At 41.4% G+C, this 18825-nt stretch overlaps 1 protein-coding gene and 1 non-coding gene across 4 annotated transcripts in view; both read right to left on the bottom strand.

Moving 5' to 3' along the window:
• Gsk3b (glycogen synthase kinase 3 beta) overlaps positions 1–18825 on the bottom strand; it is a 153979-nt gene that overhangs the window by 79440 nt on the left and 55714 nt on the right. The gene's annotated exons all lie outside the window — the stretch shown is intronic.
• LOC116086709 lies at positions 12163–12294 on the bottom strand. The gene has a single exon (XR_004117076.1). It is a non-coding gene; the product is annotated as a small nucleolar RNA SNORA17 (small nucleolar RNA).

Raw genomic sequence — 18825 nt, 5'->3', positions numbered from 1 at the left:
AGTGTTAAACATAATCTCTCATGAATAACAACTAATTAACTAAACCAAGAAATTACCTTTAATGCAGAATTAAAGGGCTAATTACTATGGGAAAAAAAAACTATAGACTACAGTCAGGTTAAGAGATTAATAAAATAAAATCCAATGCTCTAAAATAATCCACGAGGTTTTTTTTTTTAAAGAGGTTGCACAGTGGTTAGGAGACCCTGATGTACTCACACAGGACCCAGGCTTGGTTCCCAGCACCCATATGGTTGCACTCCAGTTCCAAGGGATCCAGTGCCCTCTTACTTCCATGGGCACCAAATAGGCACATACTAATTCAGGCAAAACACTCATATGCAGAAAATAAAAAAGAAAAAAATCTTTAAAAAAATCATACTCTAGAGTTGCTAAAATATAAAAACTAGTTCATTTAAAATGTAAAAATAAATGACAGGAAAGTTGACATTCACATAGAAAACATTGGTTCTTGATAGATAAAACAAGTGCATTCAGCTATAAAACAGCTACTATAATCATAATGTGTAATGTTATAACTGTATTGATTTCTTTTCATTTCATCAAGAGATAAAATATAAGCCATAGAACATAAATATATTACATCAAAAATAATAGCACAAAGGAAAGGAAATTAAGCTGTATTTGAGCTACAATTTACTAGAACTAATGCAATATTAACGTAAAATAGACTGTCACAAAGTGATATGCTAAGTGTAATCCCCAGAACGACCACTAAGAGTCACCTGAGAGACACATGTCCAGGTGTGACTGTGAGGAACTGAGAGTTGTTTAAGAGGTGGGAGGGCCCAGACTGAACAGGGACAGCAAGCACCATTGCCTGAGCTAGCATCCTGGACCGGGACAAGCACAAGGTAAGGAAAGAAGCACCACTATCCAACGTGCACAGGTGTCCCCATACCTAAAACAGCCATGGCCCACCATGATGAACCTACACCCTCAAGCCAGAGCCAAAATAAGCTCTTTCTCCTGAAGTTGTTTTTTTTTTTTTTTTTCAAGATATTTAATCATAGCGATGAAAAAGTTAATAGAGTGTCCTACAAAGTTTCTGCTCAGATTGGGCTCATCAGTTCTTATTTATGAAGGGGGCAGTGTTCCCATGAGGCCCAGCACTCATTAAGGAACTATGGGCAGTTAATGGCGCTGGCACTCTCTAGCACAGAGAACTCTGCTGCTACTGCTACTGCAGTTAATAATCTTCACACATGCTCATGAAGCAGCAGGGAACACAAGAAGTGAAAATAAGAATGGGACTTGCTGGGAAGAAAGGGGGGTTGTAAGAAGGAGTGCGGTGCGGTAGAGTAAGGGTGTTGGGGTGCAAAATTCACTAGAATTTATTACATTCACTTATGGAACTGTCAGAAATAGGAAAAAGGTATTTGTTAAAGACAAAGAAGTCAATACATTTGAGAAGAGAGGGCAAAACCAACACAAGAAAGAGACTAAGCAAAATGGCACTGGTAATTCCTTATATGAAACTGTATAAATTATGAATGAATTAAGTTAATAATCAAAAGGCAGAGATTGTCAAACAGGGTTTTTAGGTTGTTTTTCTAGACAGGGTCTCTCTAGTAGCCCTGGCTGTCCTGGAACTTGCTCTGTGGACCAGGGATTAGAAGTGTGCACCGCAGGCTGGCAAGATGGCTCAGCTGGTAAGAGCACCGACTGCTCTTCCGAAGGTCCCGAGTTTGGATCCCAGCAACCACATGGTGGTTCACAACCACCCGTAATGAGATTGGACGCCCTCTTCTGGTGTGTCTGAAGACAGCTACAGTGAATTACGTTGGAGCAAGGAGGCCAGAGTGAGCGGGCCAGAGTGAGTGGGGCCGGCAGAGGTCCTGAGTTCAATTCCCAGCAGTCACACACATGATGGCTCACGGCCATCTGTACAGCTACAGTGTACTCATACACATAAAATAAATAAAACAAATCTTAAAAAAAAAAGTGTGCACCACCACCTGACTCAAACTGGATTTTATTTTTATGCTCTAAATATATTCCTGTATATAGAAGATACAATTTAGATGGAAACACACAGGTCATTTCAAAATAAAAGAAACCAAATAACTATACCCTAAGGATACATTTCCTGCCAGTGAGAACTCCCTTTGTAATACAGCTCCTCCTTATCCACATTCCATCCACACATTAACTGTGTACTCTACACTATCCCTAAATCTTGCTGTCTATTCCAGAGTGTCAACGCTACCTGCTCACTGATCACATGACTACAGGAATGCCTTGACCTTTTCCTACCTGCACACCTACCTGTTCTTAAACTGCTACTTACTTCATTTCCAGTCCTTCATTCTCAGGCCCCTTTTAGCTGTCCCAGCACACATTAGACTCTCCTTATAGTATTTAAAAATATTTTCAAGTTTATTGAAGTTTTGCAGTGTATTCTTGCAAGCACAGGCCAATGCTGTTATATAAATGTATCCCAAAGCTTACAGAACTCCGGTATTATATTGCAATGACAAAGACAACAACATATACCCCATAGAATCAACTGACTACGAATTCCTTAAGAGCAAAAACTGAACTTACTACCTTTGTTGGCCAACTAGCATTGAGAAGGGAATAGGGAGGGAAAGACAAGTAGACTCTTCTATACAAATTAAAGACCTGTAACTGTAATAGTCACATAACAAGCTAGCTACTCAAGATATAACAAATATACAAATGAGAAAACCTGATGAAGACATTTCAATCAAAAATTGCTTTTCTCCTTTTTAATAAAAAAACATTAAAATGCACATATCTCTAAAAGGGCTGCAGTGGCTTAGATATATATTCCCTGTAAGACACATATGTGAAGGTCTGGTTCCACAGCTAGTGAATCCAATCACTGAGTGACTTAACCCTAAGAGCTCTGGACTCGTAGGTGCGCAGATTCCTAGCATGGATTCCTAGCATGTTTTAGGAGTGCATCCTGGAAAATTGTACTTGTCTCCAGCCCCTTTCTGTGTTCTCTCTGCTTCCTGGTGAGCATCTCTGCTCCATTACCCTCTTGTGCTGAATTATCAAGCCACGGGACTAAAACAATAAAGTCAGCTAACCTGGACTGAACCTTCTAAAATAAAGTGTAAGCCAAAATGTCTTCCCTAACTTTAAGAATTTCTGCCAATTTTTTTTTTGTTACAGCAACAAAAACTAACACATAGGCATAAAGAGTTTCATTCACTTTTACCATACCTGACACCTTATACTAGGGAGGGAGAGAGACATCGGCTGGCTTGTGTCTGAAAGCTAAGCCATAGAGCAAAAGATTACCAGGAGAGTACTTTAGGAACCATTATGTAAAACCTGGAGAAAGTTAACTTTTAGGTGAGAAACAACCAGCAAGATTCAAGCTGTGGGTGTAAAGTAGGCAGCATACATCTGTCCATCATCTTTCCCTCTTCACCAACGTTTGTTCTACTGGGAGATCTTATCCCTTCATCAGAGAACTCTGCTGCCACTGCCACTGTAAAACAGGGTTCACCACAAAGACTTTGTTTTCAAGACCACCTTCCCTAAATATAACTGTAAAAAATTAATGCTATCAAAGAGATGACCTAATTTTTTTTATTCCATAGTAAAATCGGATATCTCCCAAACACTTTACAAATGACTTCTAAAAAGAAAATTTCAAAATAACTTCAGGTATACAACAAACATTTTCAACTCAACTACACTTTAGAATTAATGCTTTGGTATGCAATATGATATGCTAATGAGTGGATTCACCAAAACAATACAGTGTTAGTGATTTTATCACTAACAAACTGCTGTATGTGAGCATACTAGTGTGGTGGTCTGAATGAGAATGGCCCCCAGAGGCTCCTGTTTGACTACTTGGTCCCCAGCTGGAGAAACTGTTATGTGTAGCTCTTGCTGCCCTGCCTTAAGCCCGGGGGGGGGGGGGGGGGGGGGGGGGGGGGGGGGGTTCTGCACTACCAGCCCCTGCAAAGAAAATATTAGATACACACATTGCTCAATTTCAACCTGCCTTGTGGCTCAATTGCTGGGCATCTCCAATCTACTGAACTTAGCACGTCCTTCCAGGTACTTCCAGCTCAGCATCCTCCATCTGCCCTCAACTTCAGTTACTCAGCCACCTTCAGTCCCATCCCTCCAAAGCATGGTGAACACCTTTTTTCTTCCCTGTATCTGCTTACTTGGGGGCGGGGGCGATAGGGGAGGTGTGGGGGGTGGGTAGAGAGTCTCGCCTATCCTTCCAACCAGCAACTGGCCCACTACACCTTTATTGATAGATCAAGAACCAAATGGGAAACAGGGCCTTAGCATCAGAAGCACCCCCACAGAAACTCTGGTCTTGTTGAAGGAGGTGTGTCACGGAAGGTGGGCTCTGAGGCTTCCAAATCCCATGCTATTCCCAGTTAGCTTTTTCTCCACCTTGTGCTTGTGGATCAAGATGTAAGTACTTCACTACTGCTCCAACATCATCCCTGCCTCCTGCCATGTTCCCCGCCATGATGATCATGGATGGACTCTAACCCTCTGACCCTGTAAGCTCCAAATAAATTTTTTCTTCTATGAGTTACTTTGGTCATAGTGTCTTATCACAACAATAGAAGAGTAACTAAGACAAGGAGAAAAAAAAAAAAAACCTGCTTGTTACTTTGTAAATGTCTGCAAGCCAGTCAGAGAAACAAATGTCTTATATACAAAGATAAAATTTTGCAAGCCATGAAGGAAGAACCACTGATGTGTTCTGAGTAAGAGATTTGACTTGGGGAGTATTATTGACTATGAAAGAAGTTATTAAGGGTTGAGGGGAAGAAAGAAAGCAAGGATTATAAAGAAGGAAGCACTCAAAGGGGGATGGGAACCAAGGTCTGAGAGGCAGACTAAACAACTGGTGAGTGGAATGCGGGGATCTCTCAGGCTTCTTACTCACATGGTTACTACCACAGTAGCAGGGGCTCCTAGGAAGCCTTTCTAGGAAGCCTAGAAAGTTCTTTGGAAAGCAGGGAGGCTAGTTCAGCTTGGTGCATGTTCACCTGAAGGAACAGGCACTGAAGGTGAAAGGTGTAGCGTGGACCTTGAATATGTCCACTCCCTGCTCAGCAAGAGGGCTCCTGAAGTCACAGCAGCACACAGAATGTGTATAAAGTAAGAAGAGATGCCCAGACTTGCTTGGACTCCTAATTAGAAATTAGCAGCCAAAAAAACTGGAGAACCTAAGCAGTGGTGTCACATTATCCCTCACTCCCATAAAACGGTAAGGTTTTGAGGCATATTTATATGTAGGTCGTAAGTAAAGAACAACAACAAAAAAATAAAGTTATAAGACAAAAGCCACAAAACTAATACCCTAGAACAAGAATGGACAAGTGTTTTCTAGATAGTAAATGTTTCAGGCTGGCAAGCCATATGTACTTCGTTGCAACTACTCAACTGTACGGCTACACTGTAAAAATAGCCATTTAACAAAGTTAAAAAGAACATGACTATGTTCTAATAAAACGTTATTCTTTATTTAAAAAAAAAACTAGAGGAAGGCCGAGTTTATCACTGCTCTAGAAAACAAGACACATTTCTAATAATCAGTTTTTAACCTATCGCTCCCACCCCCACACACAGAGAATAAACTTTGTAGATTAATTTAATCATGATTGTTCTAGGAATTTATATTTTCCTTCAATGCTACTATAACCAGTGCGTAAAATATCTAATTATAAATTATGCCTATAAAGGAACCAACTGTGTGACAAAAAGAAGAGGACTTATATTTCCTGTCAGCCGTGGTAGATTAAAGAAGACCAGAATGAGGTTCTTGAAAGTTTATTTCAGAGACCTTATTAGCATATAGGCAAATGCTATCTTGAATGCATTCCTTAAACCCTGTGTCTATAAAAGTCAATATAACAATTATTAGCAATAGTGATGATACCAATGACTACAGAATATTGAAAATATACAGACTGTTAATATATATATGTATATATTCATATGTACTATATTAGCAATTTTATCTTTATAATTTAAACCTTCCATGTTGGCAACATCATCATTCTCCTTTTACAAGCGTCTGTAAGTATAGAAGGGTTCAAAAAGATGCTAGTAGGACTAGAGAATTGGCTCAGCAGTTAAGAACATTGGCTGCTCTTCCAGAGGACCCAGGTTCAATTTCCAGCACTCCCATGACAGCTTACAACTGCCTGTAACTCCAATTCCCATGAATATGACTCTCTCACACAGACTTACATGCAAGCCAAACATCAATGTGCATTTTCAAAATATTACTTAAGAAAGATGCTAGCAAACATCAGAGGCAAAAATTAATTTTTTTAAATTGAATTAAACAAATGTGTTAGAACTCATGCTCTGACTATAACAGTGGAATATAAGCCATTCTGGCCTTCCTATTACTTCCTATTTGACTGAGAGATACAACAATAATAAAGCAGACTTCAGTACTCAAGAGTTTATTATTCAAAACAAGGCAAGTAGACACAAAGATGCCATACAACAGAACATGATGCATGCAATTAAAAGGATTTTATTAAAATAATGAGAGTTCTAAAAAGTATCTTTGAGAAACATGCACCTGGAGAAAATGTGAATCATTTTACATGAAAGGATACAAAATTATGTTAAGCCTTAGGTAAGTCTCAATGCTGCTCTGAGACCACTTACTTGCTAAGTACACAAAAAACCTACAGCTTCTCAGAAGAAAATGAGAAAGTTTTTATACACCTCTAGAATATAATTGAATACAATCTCTGACTGCTGCAGACTAGACCATAGACAGCGTGTGACCATTCTCCTCCTCCTTTGATGCTCTCTCTCTCAGGTCTCCTTTCTTTTCTTGGTTTTCATCCTTTATGTTTCTCAGTTCTTTTCAACTCTCTCTGTTATCCTGTCCAATCTGTAGCATGAAAGATGTGACTCCCAACTGAGTATCCTATCACCAAGCCAGATCTCTCCAATGAACTATCTACTTACCAATTTCCTTTTTAGATTGTGTCAGGTCATTAGCAAATTCTTGATTGCCTTTAAACCTGCTCCACCCACAGCTTTCCCATTTTATGCTGGCAATTGCACGCCTCCAGGTACCTAAGCAATCTTTGCAGTATTGATTCGGTTTTCTCTCTGGCCTCACATTCCACCAGTTGGCTCTACCTCCAAAACATGCACAGCATTCCAGTAATGACAATCTTGTGCATTTGTTCCCTAGCAACGAAATTCATATTTATATGAAAAGCTACACAGGAACAGAAACTAATGTGAACAGCCACCAAATGTCCTTTCTGGGAAGAAATGTATAAACAAATTATGTACATCTATATCATACTATGATTCTCAACACCATAGCTAAATCTCCAGGATAATATCAGATTAAAAAAAAAATACAATCCCAAAGTTACACTATATGCGATTCTTTTATGTAACAATCTTATACTCCTTTAACATTCTTTAAGATTTGTTCATTTTATGTGAATGAATGTTTTGCCTCCATGTATGTCTGTATACCATGTGTATACCTAAGAAGCCAGAAGCCAGAAGAGGGTGTCAGATCCTCTAAAAGGGTTATGATGGTCAGTAGTGAATCACCATATGGGTGCTGGGAACAGAACCCAGGTCCTACCATCTCTTCAGATGGAAGGATAAAGTTTTTGTTGCCCCAGGTATTTTGAGTGTTAGGAGTGAAGGAATGATAGGGAAAGATAATGCTTCCAATCTTGACTATAGTAAAGATATAAACCAACACTTAGAATAAAGATATTCAAGGGTCACTGGGGAAAGGTACTTGCTATGAAGCTGGAGAACCTAAATTTGACCCCTGAACTCACATGATAAGAAAGAACCTACTCCTGAATGTTTTCCTCTGACTTATACACATGCCATGACTTGTGCATGCCGATACACATGCACAACAAATTTCTTATAACTGCAGAAGTAACTAATCTAGTTCCCCCCACTTACTTCAGGTTTTTCCTCAAATGCTACATTCTTACCCTATCTTAAATCACAACTCAACAGCTCCAGCATCCCTTTATCCAACTCTTTGCTTCATTCTTCTTCAGAATAACAAAATTATAACATATTATACCTAACTTGTATTTTATCATTAGTGCTCAGCTCTCCCCAATAAATGCTGAAATACCTTATTTTGAGGATATTTTAGTGTTACAGAACCTAGATCTTACAACAATATCAACTCACATCAATACAAATCAGTATTATGTATTTAGATGAATGATAAATAGCTCTACTTTTAAAAAATATTGTAGGAAATGTCACTGTCGGTATGAAAATAATAAAAGAGGAGCTGGAGAAAGGTTTTACAGTCCATCAGGGTGGGGAAGGCTAGGTAACCAGTGTGAGGTAGCTGGGCAAATGACATCCCCCTTCGGGAAACAATGATTAATGCTGATCTTCTTCCTCCCGTTGAGCAAGTTCTCCCGGCCTCAATTAACTCAATCTAGGATCCTTCACTGGCATGTCCAGGTCTGTCTCCTACATGATTACAGACAACACTAAAGTGACCCTCAAGTGAAATGCTAATAACGTCACACCTCCATGAATAACAAAAATGCATGATTTACTACCTTTGAATTCTTTTACTGATAGACATTCTTAAGTAGATAAAATTACTTTTAATACCTTAGCTTTGTTAAATGCATTTGAAGGAATCTGAAGTGGAAACTTGAGGGTTCTTCGGAAAGTTGGTTGGATGGTGTTTTGCTGGGGTAAACACATGAAGGAATGTTTCGTTAAAGTGGACAGAGATGTGAAAGGCTAAGGCAGACTAGTGAAGGCACATTTCACTGAAGCAGACACAGAAGAGACACTGTTCTGCTAAAGCAAGCACATGGTAAAGGATTCTTTGCTAATGACATGCATGTATTGGTCCACCTTACACTTTGTAGTTGAACTGCATTTGTTGGGACTGGGTAGAGAGAAATGCATCAAAAAACTTTTCGTGGTGTGTAGTTTCTTACCCTCTTCCACAGACTAGGGCTGACTGGCAGAGTGTTGTCAGATGAGATAGATGCAAATGCTGAGGCAAGCCCCAAAGGATTCAACAGACAATGACAGGGGCTGAGCTAGGCTTACTGATACAGGAATCTACCAGCCCTTTCAAAACTGACCCCTACCAAAATCCAGCAAACCAATCGCAAAAAAAAAAAAAAAAAAAAAAAAAGTTTCCTTCTCCAGATCGATGTAGCAGTTTCCCAGCTAATTAAAAACTGATGGTATTTATCATCACTAGTAATAAATGTTAAAATTTTACTTTAGCAAGAAAAATGTATTCTAAACAGCAATACAAAAACATATTGAAAATTCAAGACTGATAGGCAATAACAAAACCATAGTTATGCTATGTAAATTACTTTGTTTCATTTTTTAAATTTTTATTGGTTCTTTGTGAATTTCACATCATGCACCCCAATCCTACTCACCTCCCCTCAACACCCCTAAGCCCTCTCTCCATCCTTGCAACCTTCCCTACAACAGAGAAAAAAACTCTTGCTGTGGAAGCTGTAGTGTGTCAGTGTGTCCCACAGCATACCCTTTTATCCATACTTCTTTGCCTGCACATGTTCATTACAGTGACTTGTTGGTCTGGTACAAGTCCTCTGGCTTCTACTACTTTATCAATACTGGAACCTTGCCACGCACACTTTGCATGACCGCAGTATTTGAGGCATAAACTTCAAGGAAAGTCAGTCTCCTGCCTCCGCATTTTTGCCTGGCACCCCAAACTCAGAGGTAGCCCAGATATTTCCTCATATTTGTGTGCTAGTGGCCCACCAAGATATCATTGCTTAACAGCTAGAAAAAGAAAATTCGGACATTGCTCTCTGACCTTCACCAATGTTCCAAAGTCCTAGTCAAACCCTGGCTTGGAATGTTAAGCCATTCTAAAGTAATTGCCTCCAGCATTGTGGGTAGGGCATTAAAGTTTACAGAATGAGAGACTTATCCCAGGACAAGGTCAAGTAAAATCCTCATTCTCAGTCACGTACTACAGCTGAACCACTCCTAGGAATTAGCAAGAGACTGTCTCTACTTCCCCAAAAGATTAACATAGTGGGTGTTTTTACCTAAGATGGGCAGGACCTTAATCTGAGAGTGTGTGTGTGTGTGTGTGTGAGAGAGAGAGACAGTCTACAGCATTGAGCATTCTAGAGTCAACAGTCTGCATTCAACATTCAGACTTGCTCGCACTCGGACTAGAACCAGAGCTTAGGTGGACTAGGACTTAGATTCATGCAGTCCGTAGACCTCCGGGCCCGGAGCGCTTGGGCGGGGGGCGGGGGGAGGTGCAGCACCAGTTGAGATTCAAGAGATTCAGCATTCGAGATTCGAGCATTCAGCATTGAGGACTCGAGATTCAAGCCTCTACCCTCCTGGCTCGTGCACCCGCAGCCCCCTGGGACTCCGGCCAGGACGATGCAGCCCGAACCTACTCGGTGCCCAGGGGTGCTGCACCAGTCCAGAGGAGATGGCTGCTGTTTTAGACCTATTGTGTTTTAGGTGGCCTCAGATGTACCTCGACTTACTGAGCAGCCAGATTTTTCATTTCTCTCTTTTGCAATGATTGTAAAAGCCTCATGTCATTTTTGAGAAATACACTCAGACCTTACACCACTCGTGTCGAGTCTGTTTGTCAAAAAGCCGAATCCTGTGCACACCTGGCCAGAACCATCGTCCCGCGGAACAAGGGACCCCGTAAGAAACCCCAGTCCGTGGCAGAACCTCACTGGGACTCCTCTCAGATATCCTATGGTTGCCCTGTGTCATGGAGATAGGCTTTGGATCTGTAGAACCAGCTCCTTTGTACACTCTGGCAGTTCATTGATGGGGTAGATGTTGGAGTGGGCCAATTCAAAGCCTTGGATCTGGGCCTGAGAGGTTTCTGACCTGGTCAGTCCACCAGCTCTCATGCTCTGCAGCCCCACACCCAGGCCCAGCTCTACCTTGCTGCCCACTGAAAGGTGCTCTCCCAGTGTTGTATCCAGTGAGGGACAGGGCCAGTTCTCCCACTCTCATAATCCCAGGGCCAGCTCTCCCATCTGCCAAAAATGAGGGAGGGGAAAGAGGGTATCTCTCCCTCCTCAACACTACCACCCAATAGGCAAGAGGCAGGGTTGGTTCTCACGCTCTCAAACCCCTAACCCCAGCAACCCTGGTCAGCTCTTCTGTGCTGCCCAAGTGAGGTGCAAAGGCTGCTCTTCTGAGTGCTACAGCTGGTGAAGGACAGGGCCAGCTCTTCTGCTCTCAAGACCCCAGGTCTGGGTCTCCCCGCTACTGGAGATGGTGAGGAAGGACAGGAGAGAAGGGTATCTTTCCCTCATCCAAGCCACCACAGGGAGATGTATGCTAGGGCCAGCTCTTCCACGCATGCATCCTCAGGCCCAGCTTACCTGCTGCTGCTCCTATTGTGTGCGAGGCTGCTCTCCTGACTACTACAGCTCGCTAGGGTCAGAGTCAGGGGTCCTGTACTCACACCTCTAGAGCCAGCTCTCCCACAATGCCCAGGTGAGGAGAGGGGTCAGTTCTGCACAGCCCTCAGACATCAACAAGGCCATGGTTGACAGCCCATGGCTGGCAGACCTGGCTTTTGGTGGCAACAGACTGCTGCTCCCAAATGTGGCCTCTGGTGGCAACACAAACCAGGACCCAACCATGGTCTAAGGTGGCATCACTGACTACTCACACAAGGCTGCTCCTCACTACCCGTAAGTGTCCAGTTCTGTCTCTCTTCGTTGTAACCACATCCTTATTTCTCTTTCTCTTCCATTTCTCAACCACTCATTTGCTCCTCTTAGTGGCACCTGGGTTCTCTGAGTGTCTAAGAAGTGGTCTCAGGAGTGCTAGGCCCTGCTCCTGAATTATGGCACCAGGCAGAGGTCTTCTCAAGCATGGTCTGTACCCCCAGGCCAGTGTGGCACAAGACTGGGGTTCATCTCAGGCTAGCCCTGTCAGGCTCCCATGGCACCCATCTTATGTTCATCTGAGACCCACTCCTCTCCCGGCCTACCCATCTGTCTTAGGCTCACTCACACCTGGAGCCCTTCCAGGTCTGCCTGGCACAGGAGTAGTGGTTGTCTCAGGCTAGCTCCCTATCTGGGCCCTCTGGCACCAGACTGGTAGTGGTCTCCGGCTCACTTTTTTTCAGGGAATGTTAGGCTACTAATCATTCAGATGTTCACAGGCCAGAACACTGAGCGTAGACATAGCCTCTTTCCTCTCTGCCACCTACTGACACACATGTGACACAGCAGCCACATCTGCAACGCCTCTAGGGGCAGGATGTAAATTACTTTTAATTCTGGTACAAAAATTAAGATGAACATATTAATAATAATAACCAAAAATGTTAACGGACATACAATAATATCAAGAAGTAAAATGACACTGATAATATAAAAGTATATGGAATTCTCATATGCAATAAAAGTTATCAGCTTAAGTGGTTCTATGCAAATGCAGAATTATCACATCCACAAACCACGAAATGATAAAGAATTATCAAACTGCAAACACAAGAGCAGAAAACAGCAAATGTCCTTCGGAATAAACTCACCAATCTAAAGCACAGGGCCAATGAATGAATAAGCAAAGCAAGACTCAATTACGCATAGACACTGTCTATAAGACTCATCATAAGCTGAAGCAAATGCAGAAGCTCAAAGTTAAAAGATAGAAAGGATACTTTCCATGGTAACCAGAAGAGAGGTAGCTAAAATAAATTTTAAATCAAAAACCAACAGAAGAAAAAAGAATGGTGATAGAAGACTGAATCCAACTCAAATCCATCCAATATCACAGCATCTACATATATAAACTGACAAATCTTCAAGGACAATATGGTAATAGACTTTAATATCTCATCTCCACTTTCAGTAATGAAGATATAATCCAGACAGATGTATCAATAAAGAAATAAACACAAAAACATTGGGGGGGTGGCGCAGTAAGACGGCTCAGCAGATAAGACACTTGCCATGCCGACCTGGAGAGCTGAGTTCATCTCCGGAGAAAACCAGCTCCTGAGAACTGCCCTCTGACCCCCACACAGGCACCACAGCACACCTGCATATGCATATATACACACAAAAATAATAGGAAAACTTAATAAAATGAACCTACCAGACATACAAAACCCTACACTTTAATATTATGTAATATTTTCAAGCACCCACAAAACTATGGGAAGGACAGATCACATACACACAAAGCCACATGAAAAGTCTTAACAATTTAAACACAACAAATATTGTATCTAGCATATTTTATAGCTGTAATGAAGTAAAAGCAAAGAAAATTAGAGATACATGAAATATGTCTATATGAAATATAGATACTCTGGGTTTGTGAGCAAAACTCACATGCTATTTATGTGGGGACAAAAAGGAAAGACAGTGAAGCATCACACTCACCACGATGAGTTTAATTTAGAATTAAAAAAAACAGTAGATAATAGCAAGTGTTTTCAAGTTGAGTGTACACAGAAACTACAGTTCTTATAACACTGTTATAGGACTTTAAAGTAGTACAGCTATTTAGGAAAAAAAGGTTACCACTCCCTTAAGATCATAGAATCACCATGTGACCCAGAAATTCCACTCCCAGATGTGTGTGTGTACGCGTGTCTGTGTGTGTAAATGAAAAACAAATGTCTGAATAATAACTGTAAACAAAGAATAATAGTGATATTACTTCCAATAGCCAAAAAATACAGCCAACAAAGATATAAACTGAGCATCAACAACATGTAACACACGCTGACACCATTTAACCATAAAACATGCTTCACTATTAGGAACCTACTCCTCCAAAAGGCCAAGATGTGCCCTCCTGAACAGCAGCACCAAACAAACGTGCTCTAACGTGCACAGGCTTCTGCGCTGTGTTGTGGTCCTGGCACTAGGGCATGCTGACATGTAAACCAAACAAGTACTACTGAAGACAGACAAAGATGAACAGAGAAGATGGATTAAAAGCTGTCTCCATGAGATGCAGTAAGTAAAAGTCAAGTAACCAAAGACAGATTCTCATACAAAGACAGGAAGAACACAGAAAACTACAGGAAATAAAAGGTCAACTGAAAAGTCTGGAGAAGGAAATAGTATAGAAGCTAGAGGTAGTTCACAGTCATCTCTAACTTCTGTTTCCAGAGGCTCCATGGTGCTTCTGGACTCAAGGGCACAATGCATGCAGTACAGAGACTTACACATGTGCAAAACCCTTCCTTCCTTCCTTCCTTCCTTCCTTCCTTCCTTCCTTCCTTTTTAAAGAATGCCTACTAGTGGTGGAGCATGCCTTTAGTCCCAACACTCAGGATACAGGCCTCAGGCAGATCTCTGTGAGTTCCAGGCCAGCCAGGGCTATACAAAAACCCTGTCTCAAAAAAAAAGTGCCTATCCCAAGTATAACCTGATGGGCTAATCATATCAAAGATGCACAAAGAGCAACAGAAAACAAAGATGAATAAAACAAGAAACTGTGACTCTTTATAACTTAATGACCACATTAAAAAGACAGGGTAATAGTTGAAATACTGACAAACGAATTCAAAAGTGATCAATTAATTCAAAGAATATAAAAAGACAGATGAAGAAATAAGGAAATTCATTCAAATCCTGAATAAGAAAAGGCAGTAACACAAAAGAGAGAGAATTAGCAAAGAAATGAACACTAGGGGAGTCTCCCCAAGCAATGTTAAATATGAATTGCCCAATACAAGAATTAAACATTAAAATGGAAAGTTACTACTAATACAGTAGACCAAGCAGAACGCTAACACCAAACAAAAACGCAAAGCAAAGACGGAAAATAAGTTAAAAAAAAAAAAAAAAAAACTACATTCAGACATTAGCAAAGAAAAATAATAAGCATGCTCAAAAACTTAAGAACTATTATGTTAACATGTAATAACTAAATCCATTGTTAGGAAGAGGGACTGAGAAAAGCTCTGGATGTACAAAAATCCTATTCAGTGTGATGATAAAAACTTCCCAAGTCTAGGATATAAAAGGACATCTAAGCATAAAAGGCAGTAGAATCCTGGACATATGCACCCAAAGAAGAATTTCTTCACATTACTATGAAAATGCTAAGACCAGAGAACCAAGAAATATCACTCAAAGCTATATAGTAAAGTATTTACAGAGGCAAACATGTCCAGCTAGCACACCATAAAGGTAAGGAAGCATGGGATGACGCATTTTAGACCCCAGGACTGACTTTATCTGGCAAAGTTGTAGTATTTTTAATATGTACTTTCAGATTTCATTGTGTCACACTTTGGCAGGCTGGCTGGCCCACTACTAAGAACTCAGCACTACGAGAAGGACTGACTCCTCCTTCCCCTCTCTTACTGTTTGGATCTTTTCAGACAAGGTTTCTCTGTGTAGCCCCAGCTATAGCAGAAGTCACTCTGTAGACAAGCCTGACCTCACACTCAGAGATCCGCCTTCTTCTGCCTCCCCAGTACTGGAATTAAAGACGTGCCACCACACCCAGCTCCATCCCCTTTATTTTAAAATTAGTTGAGAATTTTGTACAACATATTTTGATCGTATCAGCCCCTCCCCTCCATGTCTCCCAGATCAACACCCTCCTCCATCCATATCAACCCAACTTCTGTGTTTCTCTCTGTCCCCTTCCTCAGTAACCCCTTCTCTCCCCTCACAAATATAGCTGATGTTTCCCATATACTCCTGGATGTGTGGCCTTCCAATGGAGTGTGGCCAACTTACAAGGGGCTATACCCTTAAAGTAAACTGACTCCCCCTCTCCAACAGTTTTCAGTTGCCAATAGCTCATGGGTTTGACTCATGCACACCTCCCGCACCGCCCACCCCTACTGGGGTTTTGTCTAGCTTGGCCTTGGGATAGTCCGGTGCTGTCCATGTGTAACTGCCCTACTGTGTCCAGAAATCCATGTGTAACTGCCCTACTGTGTCTAGAAGACAGTTTCCTTTTAGTCACCCACTGACTCTAGCTTACTCAGACTTTTATCGTGCCTCCTGAGCCTTAAGAGGAGAGGTATGATATGGATACCCCATTTAGAGGAAAGCATTCCATAATCTACTACAAAAAAAAAACAGTTTCTCTAGTGAATGGTAAGGCAAGCACTGTCTCGGGGTGCAATGACAGATCCTTAGGAATCATTTCAATACTATTCCACTGAAAAGAGAAATAGTGAGTAGTAGGTCCTCCCCTAGGACCTATGACTTACTCAGCCATAAGTTCCTGGCCTGTGCAGCTTGATTCAATCTAATTTAAAAAGTGGTTGGTTATTCCCATTACAGCCCTGCCACTACCACATCAGTGGGCATGTCTTGCCAGGCCAGTCACTGTTGCAGCTCCCAGTGTTCGCAGCTAAATTAAGATGAAAGAACACATGCAACATTTATCTCTCTAGGTCTACGTTACCTCACACAGAATTACCATTTGACTGAAAATCTCACCATTTTGTTTTTCCAATATTCCATTGTATAAATATATACCACATTTTCACTATTTATGCATCAGCTGATAGACATTTAGGCTATTTCCATTTCCTGGCATACTGAACATCAATGAGCAAGTATCTCTGTGGTAAAACAAGAGTTTCTTTATGTATATAACCAAGAACAGCATAGCTAGATCGATGGATAGATCTATTTCTAGCACTTCTGAGGAAGTCTCACACTGATTCCAACAGTGGCTACACCAGCCTGCACTACCACCAGCAGGCCTACTACCTCCCTTACCTGCGTTTGTTGTCTTAGGCATTCTAATAACTATGAAATGTCATAATTTATTTTTCTTGGTGGTGTAAGGATGTTAAACATTTTACTAACGCCTTTCTCAGCCAGTTGTCTTTCTTCTCTTGACATTCTGCCGATTTCCATGCCTATTCCTAACTGCTTTTGAAACAGACTTTCTCTACCTTGTCCTGGTTGTCCAGGAACTCACAGAGATCTCCCTGCCTCTGTCTCTCCAACACTGGGACTAAAGGCATGTGCCCCCAAGCCCAGTTACCATGCCCTGATTTTTAATTGAATTTTGATGTTTAGTTTTTGTTTTAGTTCTCTGTATATTCTAGACACAAACCCTCTGCCAGATGCAGAGATAGTAAGATTCCCCTTCATGGGCTATAGAGAAAACTATGAATTCTTCCCTTCCTATCTGTATATCCTTTATTTCCTTCACTATAAGAGTCTTATAGCTCTAGCTAAGACATCAAATACTGCATTGAACAGAAATAGAGAGGGTGGACATCCTTGTACTGTCCCTGATTTTTGTGGAAATGCTTTGAGCTCTTCTTTATGTGTATGATGCTGGCTATGGGTTTACTGTATGTTTTGTACTATGTAGATATATACCCTCTAACTATTCTCCAGGATTGATCAGGTTTTGTCAAAGCTCTTCTGGAGTCTATGTAGTTAGTGGCTTATGATTTTTATTGATTTGTTGATGAACCATCCCTATACTTCTGAGATGAAGCAGGCTTGACTACGGCCTATCTTATGTTACTGAATTTAGTTTATATGCTGGACTGCGTAAGAACGGTCCCCATAAGCTCATATATTTAAATGTTTAGTCAGCAAGGAGTGACTATTTGAAAAATTGTAATAGCTAGGAGATACAGCCTTGTTGGAGTAAACATGAACTTGCTGGAGGAAGTATGTCACTGGGGGTGGGCTTTACGGTTTCAAAAGTCCATGTCAGGCCCAATAGCTCTCTCTCTCTCTTCCTGCTGCCCCATGGATCAGGCTTGTAGAACTCTCAGCTACATCTTCAGCAACTATGTCTGCTTGCATGACGCCATGCTCTCTACCACGAGGATATTGGACTAACCTCTAAAAACTCCCAGTTAAATGCTATCGTTCATAAGAGTTGCCTTGGTCATGGTGTCTCTTCACAACAGAATAGTTACTAAGCAGAGGTTGGTACTGGGGATGGGCTATTGCTGTGACAGGTGTGACCATGCTGTTTGTTAAGGAAATGTGGAAGTCTTTGGGACTTTGTAGTAGAATGCTGTTAGACACTTTAAGCAGACTTTAATGGGTGCTCTAGTAGGGCCACAATGCTGAGGGCAGTCTGAACTGTGGAGGAACTAGTTCAGGACAGATCAGAAGGGAAAAATACTAGTAAATGCCCTAGAGAACATTCTTGTGGTTGCTCTTTTGCCCTTGTCCAAAAACTCTGCCTAAGGCTAAAGTAAAGAGATAGCCTAGTATTAATTCTGTTTTGTGGCTATTAGTTATTATAGCAGAAAAGGGTGAAGCTGGACAAAGAGATACAAAATGTACACTGTGAGGGGGACAAAGAACATCAGGAAAGGTGAAGTTGAAGCTTAAGGAAAAGTCTGATTTTAAGCTTCTAACTTGTGAAGAGAAAAGCTTAAGCAGTGAAGGAAGCCATCAACAACAGAAAGCTGATGCAAATGGTTTTGAATGAGGGGGCCAAGTTCTAGCCTCACCAAGCAGCAGCTTAGCTTTGGCCTCATGATTCTGTCTAAAGACAAGGATTCAAGAACAGGGTTGTGGAATCTCCCTCTCTATCTAAGGAAAGCCACTGAGACCAGGCATGTGTCAGGGGCATCCCTGAACAGAGGTCCAGAGAGGCTGTAAGGAAGATGCCCAGAGTCGTGAGATACTGGCCAAGGACACCTGCTAACAGAATGTGGAACCAGCCCATAGGTAAGGAAATATGGTGTAGTCAACAAAGCCAGAAAAAGTTGGAGATCTGAAGAGCACTCTGATAGAAGACATGGAAATTTGGAACTTAAGAGTTTGCCTGGCTGTTTTTGGGTCTTGCACTGGTCCAGTATCTACTCACTTTCCT

The sequence above is a fragment of the Mastomys coucha genome, unplaced genomic scaffold (genome assembly GCF_008632895.1).
Source record: "Mastomys coucha isolate ucsf_1 unplaced genomic scaffold, UCSF_Mcou_1 pScaffold12, whole genome shotgun sequence".
NCBI classification, from domain to species: Eukaryota; Metazoa; Chordata; class Mammalia; order Rodentia; family Muridae; genus Mastomys; species Mastomys coucha.
This window is presented reverse-complemented; position numbering and strand designations above follow the sequence as displayed.